We start from the raw sequence: 12,692 nt of genomic DNA on the forward strand, positions 1-12,692 counted from the left end.
TGCCCTATCGGGCGTACAAATATACATTTAAATCTACGTTTAATGTGAAAGAATTGCTTGAAGATCCCTATATAGAGGTAAGTAGAATAAATTAATAGTTTAAAAACACGCTGTTGTACAATTAAGAATAAAATGACTTAATTTGTAACACTGCAATTATGTTAATGGTAGCAAAAGACATAAAGCCAAGAAATAAACTCAACGTCATAGGTACATTTGGAAAGATACAAAACTGGAGCGGACGATTGTCCATTAACATCAGTAACTGTTGTATCTCAAAACGCAGTCGTTCATCTGGAAAATGAAATTAAGAACCTTTCAGAACTTGATAAAAATTAAGCAAATGAAACCTTTTTTTGGAAAGTTTCTTGTTTTCTAAAAGAGCCTATAAGAATACATTGCAGACTTTCTGTCGGCAGATAAATTGTTTGGGGTCACAGATCGTTATAAATATGAATGGTCGTACGCACATTACGACGACCAGGTATTTGGCCTATATTAGGCCGACTAAAAACTGATTGCATTGATCATTTTCTTAAAAAGAAAATTTCGCGAACCAACGCATCACCTGTTACGGTTAAACAACCAAAATATTTTATGGAAGTAAATAGGTACTTACCATTGGTACGATTTCTCTGTCCAATCATTTTCAACTTGATGTTTTTAAGTTTATCTTGAATCAAGTCTGTAGCCATTGAGAACAGAGTGACAGCAAAAATAGGTTCATGTAGATATCCAGCCAGAGCCAACATTATAACCTCGAGAAAATCCTGAAACAAAACACTTTTTTTTCACAATCTGGACAAATCTACATTAAAAATGTAAAAATAAGTCGAGTTAGTCTCACTACTTATAACTTAGGAATGGCTGGGCCGTTTAAAGCGAAAGGCGAAAGCTATTATTATTATAAACTAGCTGACCCGGCGAACTTCGTACCGCCTAGTTATTGGAGACATATTTAGTAAGTCACAAACACACGAAACAATACTTTTTTAATTTTTTCCCTATTTGCTCACCGTTTAGACCTACCCTGGACTACGACAAATATTTTAAAACCAAAATCAGCCCAATCGGCCCAGCCATTCTCGAGATTTAATCAGACTAACGAACAACAATTAATTTTTATTTATATGGAAGATAGATAGATAAAATTTTTATTCTATGAAAATACTGAACGTATTTTAAAAAAATCGGGTTTTGGGTTGAGGTGGCCAAATAGGCAGTGGTTCCATGATAAACACCAGTACTTCAAACGGTCAGATTAGAAGTCGGCACTAACATATGTTGTTGCGGAAAGGCTAAGCAGATGATGATTATTGTTTTTACCATTATATTGTAATTTAATCTATGAAGAATTAACTTACGTGGCGTTTAAAAAGAAGAATAACTTCATATAAGTCGAGGATTGATCTAGCAGACGAACATACCAATATGACGACAACCTGAAGCAAAATAACACATTTTTTACTTTTTTTGTTTTTTTTTTTTTCTCAAATAAGACAAGTAATAAAAAATACTACCATTAATTTGACAGGCATATCAATGGATTCTACGTAGTCAATGAGTGTTTGGTACATATTTATATATTTCTTTACAGAATATTTGTCCAAAACGACCACATCGGTTATAGTTTGAAAATTCATTACAAAAGTTTTGATTCGACAAAAAAGTATACCAAAAACTAAAATAATATTCAATCGGCCTATATCACAAACAATGTAATATATAATATCTGCAATTATGTGTTTTATAAAAGGACCAAGATATTTTACCAATTGGAAAATTGTAAGTGACCTGAACAAAATATAATACAAACAGAAGATTTTAATAAAAACACGCAAACGTATAAAATTTTTGTGGGCCCCAGGCAAGTTGTCAATGCCATAAATGAATCGGTAATTCTTATAAACGAATTCTTGATTGGTAAGAAATGAGAAAAAGAACTGAGCGCAATATTCAAGAGCTGCACTGTAACGCAATGTTGGATTCAATATCTGTTTAGCATACCAAACAACTGAGTTTAAGATGATAAAAAATACTACAGAATAAAGTTTTGAGAAAACACGCAATTGAGGAGAGCTCTTAAAATCTAAACGAAAGCCGAAAATAAAGCGTAGGAACATAATATATCGAATGCTGGAGACTAATGAATCGATCATCATGACTTTCGTTTAAAAATTAAAGTCAATTTTGAAAGTGTAAACGACGCTGTCACAGAGCTCAAAGTGTAACAGTGAAATGAATTTTGTTTTGAGAACCTTAAAAACTACTGGTATTTTCCAAATTGAGCTTATTTTTAAAAGTAAATATTGGACATGACATTCAATTACAGTACCGTAAAAAGATTTCAAGGAAACTTACCATAAAAGTATTCTCGGACAGTGTTGTTATTTAGATGTTATCTTGTCGTACTAAAAATGTGAATACGTTGACTGCGGATTTCAATAACCGATCCATCTGCTGTTTCTAGATTGGAGTTTAAACGTTGACATTAGCTTCATATAAATTACTAGCTGATTTCCTGCGGTTTCACTCGCAACCCAAGGGCGTTACTGCCCGTGCTGGGATAACATAAATAGCCTATGTTACTTGGGAAGAGTGAAGCTTTCCATCGAGTTCAGATTCCTATTAATTATTTACATAATTGCAATTTATTAGACCATCACAACCATCGTTGAAAATATTATGTGATTATGCCTGCGGAATAGTAATAACTGATGCACACTTCACCAGTTTCAAAATAGTATCTCTATTTATTAGAATAGCTACATTGTACTTAATTTTATTGATGGCTACATACCTTTGTCGCTTACACGTTTGAATATTTCGCGTGAATTTTCAACACACTTTCTAATTGCATTTGTCACTAAGGTAAAATACGTTTACGCGTTCTACCAATTCCAAGCCCAATTATTGATAAACTAAAACAAACTATAGATTTTCTGGTAACAAGTTTTATTTCACAAACAAAGACAAACAAACCTGTGCATAAAATACGGTTCAGTAGCTTAGGCCCCCCATGGTCGAAGCACATCCCCGAAAATAGCTTTTAATTAAATTACCCGAATCGGGGGCGTTGGCTACAGGTGCTTTGGCAATTGGGGGCGTAAGCCACTGACCGAGAAGTGCGAAGAACCAGCACACAATGTTACAGAATTGCTTGAAGATCACAACATAAGTAGAATTAATGAATAGTTTTAAAACACGCTGGCATACAATTAAGAATAAAATGACTTAATTTGTAACACAGCAATTATGTTAATTGTAACAAAAGACATAAAGCCAAGATAAACCCTCAACGTCATAGGCAAGTTAGGAAAGATATAAAACTGGAGCGGACGATTATCCATTAACATCAGTAACTGTTGTATCTCAAAACGTAGTCGTTCATCTGGAAAATGAAATAAAAAATCCTTCAAAACTAATTAAAAATCAAGCAAATGAAACCACTTTTTCGAAAGTGTCTTGCTTTTTATAAGAGCCTGTAAGAATATCCACATTTTTGTTCGGCCATGGTAAAAATCTTCAAATTGGGGTCCTGCTGTGGTATTGCAGCGGTGAGGGAGTGTCAGACTTTTACTGTCTAAAAATTCATCGTGTTCCTCTGTAGGCCTTTTATGTACTAGGGCCGCGGTAACTCTTTCGAACAATCCCGCAGCCCCGGCGGGCCTTGGCCCTGTTGGGCCTGGATACTGCAGACTTTTTTCGCCCGATAGTTTATTTGGGGTGATAAATCAGCATAAAGATGAATGGAAAGAAGCAAATCAGAAAAAAAACAAGATTTCCTTAAAAATAAATTACAACCATCTTTTGAACCTGTCAGAAGACTCTTTAGTCCTCAGTGGGCGAGAACTTTAAATAACAAAAATATTTTATAGAAGTAAATGCTCACCATTGGTACGATTTCTCTGTACAATCATTTTCAACTTGATGTTTTTAAGATTATCTTGAATCAAGTCTGTTATCATTGACAACAGAGTGACAGCAAAAATAGGTTCATTAAGATATCCAACCAGAGCCAACATTATAACCTCGAGATATTCCTGAAACAAAACACTTTTCTTCATAATCTGTACAAATCTACATTATAATCCGACACGACCGGAGAGAGATCAGGCGCAGGGCCGACATTAACGTCCTCTCCGTTGCACGGGTGAATCAATCACCAACTTCCAGACAAGACACTAGACCAATAATGCAGTTGACACCAACATTCTTGCCGAAAGACTAATCAGATGATGATTATTGTTGTAACCATTATTTTAATTGTTAATAAATATGTCAATGATTAACTTACTTGACTTTTCAAAACAAGAATAACTTCATATAAGTCGACGACTGCCCTAGCAGACGAACATACTAAAATTATGACAACCTGAAAAAACAAATATGTAACACATTTTTTTTGTGGTTTTTCTCACCTAAACCTGTCATTATATTGAATAAAAAATACTACCATTAATTTGAAAAGCATATCCATAGATTCTACGTAATCAATAAGTGTTTGGTACATATTTATATATTTCTTCACGTAATATTTGTCCAAAACGACCACATCGGTTATAGTTTGGAAATTCGTTTCAAATGTTTTGACTCGACAAAATAGGATACAAAAAACTAAAAAAATATTTAATCTTCCTATATCACAAACATTAAGATATATAATATCTGCAGTTATGTTTTTTAGAAGTGGACCAACATATACTACTAATTGGAAAATTGCAAGTAACCTTAACACAATATAATACAAACAGAAGAATTTAATAAAAATGCGCAAACGCTTAAAATTTTTGTGGGCCCAAGGCAAGTTGTCGATGCCGTAAATGAACTGGTAATTCTTATTAACGAATTCTTGTTTTGTAAGAAACGAGACGAGGAATTGAGCGCAATATTCAATGACTGTGCTGTAACGTAACGTTGGACTCAATACATTTTCGGAAGACCAAACAGCAAAGTTCAAGACGATAAAAAATAATACAGGATAAAGTTTTGAGAAAACACGCATTTGAGGAGAACTGTTAAAATCCAAACGAAAGCCGAAAATAAAGCGTAGGAACATGATGTATTGAATGCTGCTGACTAAAGAATCGATCATCATGACCATCGTTGAAAATCTAAAGTAAATTATGAAAGTGTAAGCGACACTGTCACAAAGCTCAAAGTGGAACAGTGAAAGGAATTTCGTTTTGAAAAATTTAAAGACTACTGGTATTTTACAAATTGAGCTTATTTTTAGAAGTAAATATTGGACATGACATACAATTACAGTACCGTAAAAAGATTTCAAGGAAACTTACCATTAAAGTATTCTGGGACAGTGTTGTTATTTAGATGTTATCTTGTCATACTAAAAATTGATCCGTTGACTACGGATTTCAATAACCGATCCATCCAATGTTTTATCATTAGCTTCATATGTTTAAATTACTAGCTGTTTTCTTGCGTTTTCACCCATGGAAACTACTGCTTGTACCAAAATAAAATATAGTCAATCTTACGTGGAAATAGTGAAACTTTCCAACAAGTGTAGATTCCGAGTAATTATCATCATTATTGCAATTCATTAGACCATCACGACTATCGTTGAAAATATTATGTTCGTTTTTAATGGCATTTAGTAATAACCGATGCACTCTTGACCGGTTTTAAAGGAAACTTTGCTCCTCTTATTTGCCGTCATTTAGCAGCGACTGAATATACAACATATTTTCTAATTGCGTTGTCACTTAAGAAAAACAAATTTACGCGGTCTGCAAATTCCTAGACTAACTTTTGATAAACTAAGTACTTTTGTGAATGTTTTTATAATGGATGTTCTGGAATAGGAATTTGTTTTTTTTCTAAGCAGAACGATGAAATTAAAACAAAATATAGATTTTTTGTTCACAAGTTTTATTTCACAAACAAAGATAAACTTTCTTTGCATAAAATACGGGTCAGTAGCTTAGGCCCCCTTGGCCGACGCCCCCAAAATTAGCTTTTAATTAGATATATCTAATCGGAGGTATCGACTACGGGTGCTTCTATGACTGGGGGCGTAAGCCACTGACCGAGAAGTACGACAAACTAGCACACAATGTTACAGAATTGCTTGAAGATCACAACATAAGTAGAATTCATGAATAGTTTTAAAACACGCTGGTATACAATTAAGAATAAAATGACTTAATTTGTAACACAGCAATTATGTTAATTGTAACAAAAGACATAAAGCCAAGATAAACCCTCAACGTCATAGGCAAGTTAGGAAAGATATAAAACTGGAGCGGACGATTATCCATTAACATCAGTAACTGTTGTATCTCAAAACGTAGTCGTTCATCTGGAAAATGGAAATAAAAAATCCTTTAAAACTAATTAAAAATCAAGCAAATGAAACCACTTTTTCGAAAGTGTTTTGCTTTTTATAAGAGCCTGTAAGAATATCCACATTTTTGTTTGGCCATGGCAAAAATCTTCAAATTGGGGTCCTGCTGTGGTATTGCAGCGGTGAGGGAGTGTCAGACTTTTACTGTCTAAAAATTCATCGTGTTCCTCTGTAGGCCTTTTATGTACTAGGGCCGCGGTAACTCTTTCGAACAATCCCGCAGCCCGGGTTGGCCCTGTTGGGCCTGGATACTGCAGACTTTTTTCGCCCGATAGTTTATTTGGGGTGATAAATCAGCATAAAGATGAATGGAAAGAAGCAAATCAGAAAAAAAACAAGATTTCCTTAAAAATAAATTACAACCATCTTTTGAACCTGTCAGAAGACTCTTTATTCCTCAGTGGGCGAGAACTTTAAATAAAAAAAATATTTTATAGAAGTAAATGCTCACCATTGGTACGATTTCTCTGTGCAATCATTTTCAACTTGATGTTTTTAAGATTATCTTGAATCAAGTCTGTTATCATTGACAACAGAGTGACAGCAAAAATAGGTTCATTAAGATATCCAACCACAGTCAACATTATGACCTCTAGAAATTCCTAAAAAAAAAAACACTTTTCTTCATCATCTGTACAAATCTACATTATTATCCGTCACGACTGGAGAGAGACCAGGCACAGGACCGACATTACCGTCCTCTCCGATGCACGGGTGAATCAATCACCAACTTTCAGACAAGACACTAGACCAATAATACAGTCGACACCAACATACTTGCTGAAAGACTAATCAGATGATGATTATTGTTGTTACCATTATTTTTAATTGTTAATAAATATATCAATGATTAACTTACTTGACGTTTCAAAACGAAAATAACTTCATATAAGTCGACGACTGCCCTAGCAGACGAACATACTAAAATTATGACTACCTGAAAAAACAAATATGTAACTCATTTTTTTTCTTTGTGTTTTTCTCACCTCAACCTGTCATTATATCGAATAAAAAATATTACCATTAATTTGAAAAGCATATCCATAGATTCTACGTAATCAATAAGTGTTTGGTACATATTTATATATTTCTTCACGTAATATTTGTCCAAAACGACCACATCGGTTATAGTTTGGAAATTCGTTTCAAATGTTTTGACTCGACAAAATAGGATACAAAAAACTAAAAAAATATTTAATCTTCCTACATCACAAACATGGAAATATATAATATCTGCAATTACGGTTTTTAGAAGTGGACCAACATATACTACTAATTGTAAAATTGCAAGTAACCTTAACACAATATAATACAAACAGAAGAATTTAATAAAAACGCGCAAACGCTTAAAATTTTTGTGGGCCCCGGGCAAGCTGTCGATGCCGTAAATGAACTGGTAATTCTTATTAACGAATTCTTCTTTTGTAAGTAACGAGACGAAGAATTGAGCGCAATATTCAATGACTGTACTGTAACGTAACGTTGGACTCAATACATTTTCGGAAGACCAAACAGCAAAGTTCAAGACGATAAAAAATAATACAGGATAAAGTTTTGAGAAAACACGCATTTGAGGAGAACTGTTAAAATCCAAACGAAAACCGAAAATAAAGCGTAGGAACATAATGTATTGAATGCTGCTGACTAAAGAATCGATCATCATGACCATCGTTGAAAATCTAAAGTAAATGATGCGTGTAAGCGACACTGTCACAAAGCACATAGTGGAACAGTGAAATGAATTTCGTTTTGAAAAATTTAAAGACTACTGGTATTTTACAAATTGAGCTTATTTTTAGAAGTAAATATTGGACATGACATACAATTACAGTACCGTAAAAAGATTTCAAGGAAACTTACCACTAAAGTATTCTGGGACAGTGTTGTTATTTAGATGTTATCTTGTCATACTAAAAATTGATCCGTTGACTACGGATTTCAATAACCGATCCATCCAATGTTTTATCATTAGCTTCATATGTTTAAATTACTAGCTGTTTTCTTGCGTTTTCACCCATGGAAACTACTGCTTGTACCAAAATAAAATATAGTCAATCTTACGTGGAAATAGTGAAACTTTCCAACAAGTGTAGATTCCGAGTAATTATCAACATTATTGCAATTCATTAGACCATCACGACTATCGTTGAAAATATTATGTTCGTTTTTAATGGCATTTAGTAATAACCGATGCACTCTTGACCGGTTTTAAAGGAAACTTTGCTCCTCTTAATTGCCTTCATTTAGCAGCGACTGAATATACAACGTATTTTCTAATTGCGTTGTCACTTAAGAAAAACAAATTTACGCGGTCTGCAAATTCCTAGACTAACTTTTGATAAACTAAGTACTTTTGGGAATGTTTTTATAATGGATGTTCTGGAATAGGAATTTGTTTTTTTTTCTAAGCAGAACGCTAAATTAAAACAAAATATAGATTTCTGTTCACAAGTTTTATTTCACAAACAAAGATAAATAAACCTGTGCATAAAAAACGTTTAGTAGCCTAGGCCCCCATGGTTCGACCATCACCCGAAAATAGCTTTTAATTAAATTACCCGAATCGGGGGCTTTGGCTACAGGTGATTTGGCAATTGGGGGCGTAAGCCACTGACCGAGAAATTAAGAACTAGCACACAATGTTATAGAATTGCTTGAAGATCACAACATAAGTAGAATTAATTAATAGTTTTAAAACACGCTGGTATACAATTAAGAATAAAATGATTTTATTTGTAAAACAGCTATTATGTTAATTGTAACAAAAGACATAAAGCCAAGATAAACCCTCAACGTCATAGGCAAGTTAGGAAAGATACAAAACTGGAGCGGACGATTATCCATTAACATCAGCAGCTGCTGTATCTCAAAACGTAGTCGTTCATCTGGAAAAGGAAATAAAAAATCCTTTAAACGTAATGAAAATTTAGGAAATAAAGCCACTTTTTGGAACCGTGCAACAAATATCTTGCTTTTTATAAGAGAATGAAGAAGAATAAACTGCAGACTTTCAGACGGCTGATCATTTGTTTGAGCTTATAAATCAGTATAAAGGGACACCAATGGCTGATAAAAGGTGAAGGAAAACATCTTGAGGAAACCTGGACTACTTAGTCTGAAATCACCAACCCGCATTGGGCAAGCGTGGTGATTAAGGCGAGGAAGTGGTCAACAATAATTCCATAACCGGCACGCGCATCTAAGGCGCCAAAAGGGGTCGGAGCGTCTGAGCGGGGCGAGGATAACAATACGCGCGCTAGCTTATAACTAAAAGTCGTAAGCGACAAAATGGTTTTGTAATTTTAATATTTAGAAATGATAATTTAATAAAAATTCCTACTACAATTTTAAAGAGTATGTATATACTCAACTACTAAAAAAGTTAAGAGGCTTAAATCGGTCCCGTTTGCCCATAATATGTGAATCTCTTTTTAAAAAGAGGTATGTTTGATATATTTTTCTCTGTTATAAAAGTTACCTAATCATGTTTCTACAACTAACAAAATAAGGTTTATATCATGAACTTTCAGGTAACCAAGTTGTATTTTGATCCGTTTTGTATTTACTGAGAAAAATTGATATCCTTGGCGCCAAAAATTCCAATTCGTCCTCTTAATGCTCAATCCTTCCCCGTGTGAGAGGAGGCTTGTGCCCAGCAGTGGGACGATACAAAGGCTGTAACAGTATCAGGGCCAACTGTCGGCTGACTGCAAGAACTTTAAACAATTAAAATGTTTTGCAGAAGAAACTTACCATTAGTACGATTTCTTTGTGCAATCATTTTACACTTAATGTTTGTAAGTTTATCTTGAATCAAGTCTGTTACCATGGACAACAGAGTGACAGCAAAAATAGGTTCATTAAGATATCCAATCACAAACAATATTATAACCTCGAGAAAATCCTGAAACAGTTCACTTTCCTATACTATTTTCACTAATCTATATATTCTATATTCATTTATAAATATTAATGCCACTTTTCGTTGTAATTTTATAACTCAAGAGCGGTTTCACCAATCCAAATTCTTAGGCTTTGTTCGAACTATTTAGTAGTAGCACGATCGAGCTTCATTTATAATATTTTATTTAACAAAATGGTGAATATTATATATAGCGAAGCACGTACCACGTGGCCCAGATAACTGTGTGGAGGTGGGTGGTCAAGTAGGTAGGGCTACCCCTGCCTATACAGCATTGGTATTTGACTACTCACATCTGCCTCGTTGGTCTAGCTGTCGCAAGTGCGGCTGCTGAGCACGAGGTCTCGGGTTCGATTCCCGAGTCGGGCCGAAATCGCTTTGTGAGTTTTAGAAGACTTTCACAAAGCAGCCCGGAGCCTGGAAGCCGGTGATTGATACACCCGTGCATCGGAGAGCACGTAAATGTCGGTCCTGCGCCTGATCTCTTACCAGTCGTGTCGGATTGCCGTCCCATCGGGTTATGAGAGTGAAGGAATAGGAAGTGCACCTGTGTCTGCGCAAATGCTCGTGCACTATAATATGTCCTGCGTAGTTGGCTTATTTCCTTACATGAGAACAGTCGCCGTAGCCGATAATCGGTGTTAGGTTAGAATAAATTAAGCAGATAAGGCTGAGCAGATGATGATTGTTAATTATACCATAATTACTGTAATAAATCTATTAATGGTTAACTTACTTGGCGTTTCAAGTGTAAAATAACTTCATATAAGTCGTATACTGTCCGGGCAGATGAACATACTAAAATGATGACAACCTGAAAAAATAACACATTTTAAATTTTTTTGTTGTTTTTCTCACCTAAAACTATCTAAAAATACTACCATTAATTTGACAGGCATCTCAATGGATTCAACGTAGTCAATGAGTGTTTGGTACATATTTATATATTTCTTCACGGAATATTTGTCCAAAACAACCACATTGGTTATAGTTTGGAAATTCATTTCAAATGTTTTGACTCGACAAAATAGAATACCGAAAACTAAAAAAATATTAAATCTTCCTATATCACAAACATGGAAATATAAAATGTCTGCAAGTGCGGTTTTTAGAAATGGACCAAGATATGCTACTAATAGGAAAACTGAAAGTATTCTGAACAAAATATAATACAAACAGAAGAATTTAATAAAAAGACGTAAACGCTTAAAATTTTTATGGGCACCAGGCAAGTTGTCGATGCCATAAATGAATCGGTAATTCTTATAAATGAATTCTTGTTTTGTAAGAAATGAGACAAAGAATTGAGCGCAATATTCAATGCCTGTACTGTAACGTAACATTGTATTCAATAAATTTTCGGAAGACCAAACTACAAAGTTCAAGACGATAAAAAATAGTACAGAATAAAGTTTTGTGAACAAACGCATTTGAGGAGAACTGTTAAAGTCTAAACGAAAGCCGAAAATAAAACGTAAGAACATAATGTATTTAATGCTGCTGACTAAAGAATCGATCATCATGACCATCGTTTAAAAACTGTAAATTTTGAAAGTGTAAGCGACGCTGTCACAGAGCCCAAAGTGGAACAGTGAAATGAAACTTTTGAAAATGTAAAAAAGTTGAAGTATCAGATACTAGTGTTTTCCAAATTAATTTTATTCATAGAAATAAACATCGGTAATGACATGCAATTAGAATAATGTAAAAAGATTTCAAGGAAACTTACCATAAAAGTATTCTGGTACAGGTACCTAGTGTTGTTATTTCGATGTTATCTTGTCATACTAAAAATGAAATAATTTACTGCTGATTTCAGTAACCGATCTATCGGTTGTTTGCGATTGAAGATTGAACTTTTGCATTAGTTGCACATATAAATTACTGTTTTCTTGCGATTATACCCGTGGGATCTACTGCCCGTACTGGGATAACATATAGCCTACGTTACTTGGGAAGAGTGAAACTTTCCAATGAGTGTAGAATCCTATTCATTATTAACATAATTACAATTCATTAGACCATCACAAGTATCGTTGCCTACGGAACAGTATTTAGTAATAACTGATGCACACTTGACCGGTTTTAAAATAGACTCTCTATTTAGAATAGCTACATCGTTTTATTAATAAGATGACTCCATACCTTTGTCGCTTACACGTTTCAATATTTCGAGGTTTAAAAAATCATGGTTTCTGATGCGTCAGTTACCAATATTAAAAGTATTATGGTATTGCGTTTGTCTTTCGGATATCTTCAAGAATTCAATGCCTCAAGAAAGATTCGGGTGTTATCTTATTTCTATTCTTTATTTTTATCATTTGCCTTTATTGCAGTATTTTTATCTCCAGGAAACTTTGCTCCTCTTATCTATCGTTTTTTGACAGCGACTGAATAGTCAAC

The 12,692-nt window shown here is 34.2% G+C and overlaps 1 long non-coding RNA gene across 1 annotated transcript; it reads right to left on the reverse strand.

Moving 5' to 3' along the window:
• Window positions 1–9,115: 9,115 nt before the first annotated feature.
• On the reverse strand, window positions 9,116–11,131 carry LOC126056553 (uncharacterized). The gene is made up of 3 exons (XR_010277684.1): window positions 11,026–11,131; window positions 10,121–10,271; window positions 9,116–9,252 (listed from the first exon to the last, which is right to left on the reverse strand). It is a non-coding gene; the product is annotated as an uncharacterized LOC126056553 (long non-coding RNA).
• Between the last annotated feature and the right edge of the window lie 1,561 nt (window positions 11,132–12,692).

Source organism: Helicoverpa armigera, chromosome 24 (assembly GCF_030705265.1).
Source record: "Helicoverpa armigera isolate CAAS_96S chromosome 24, ASM3070526v1, whole genome shotgun sequence".
Lineage (NCBI taxonomy): Eukaryota > Metazoa > Arthropoda > Insecta > Lepidoptera > Noctuidae > Helicoverpa > Helicoverpa armigera.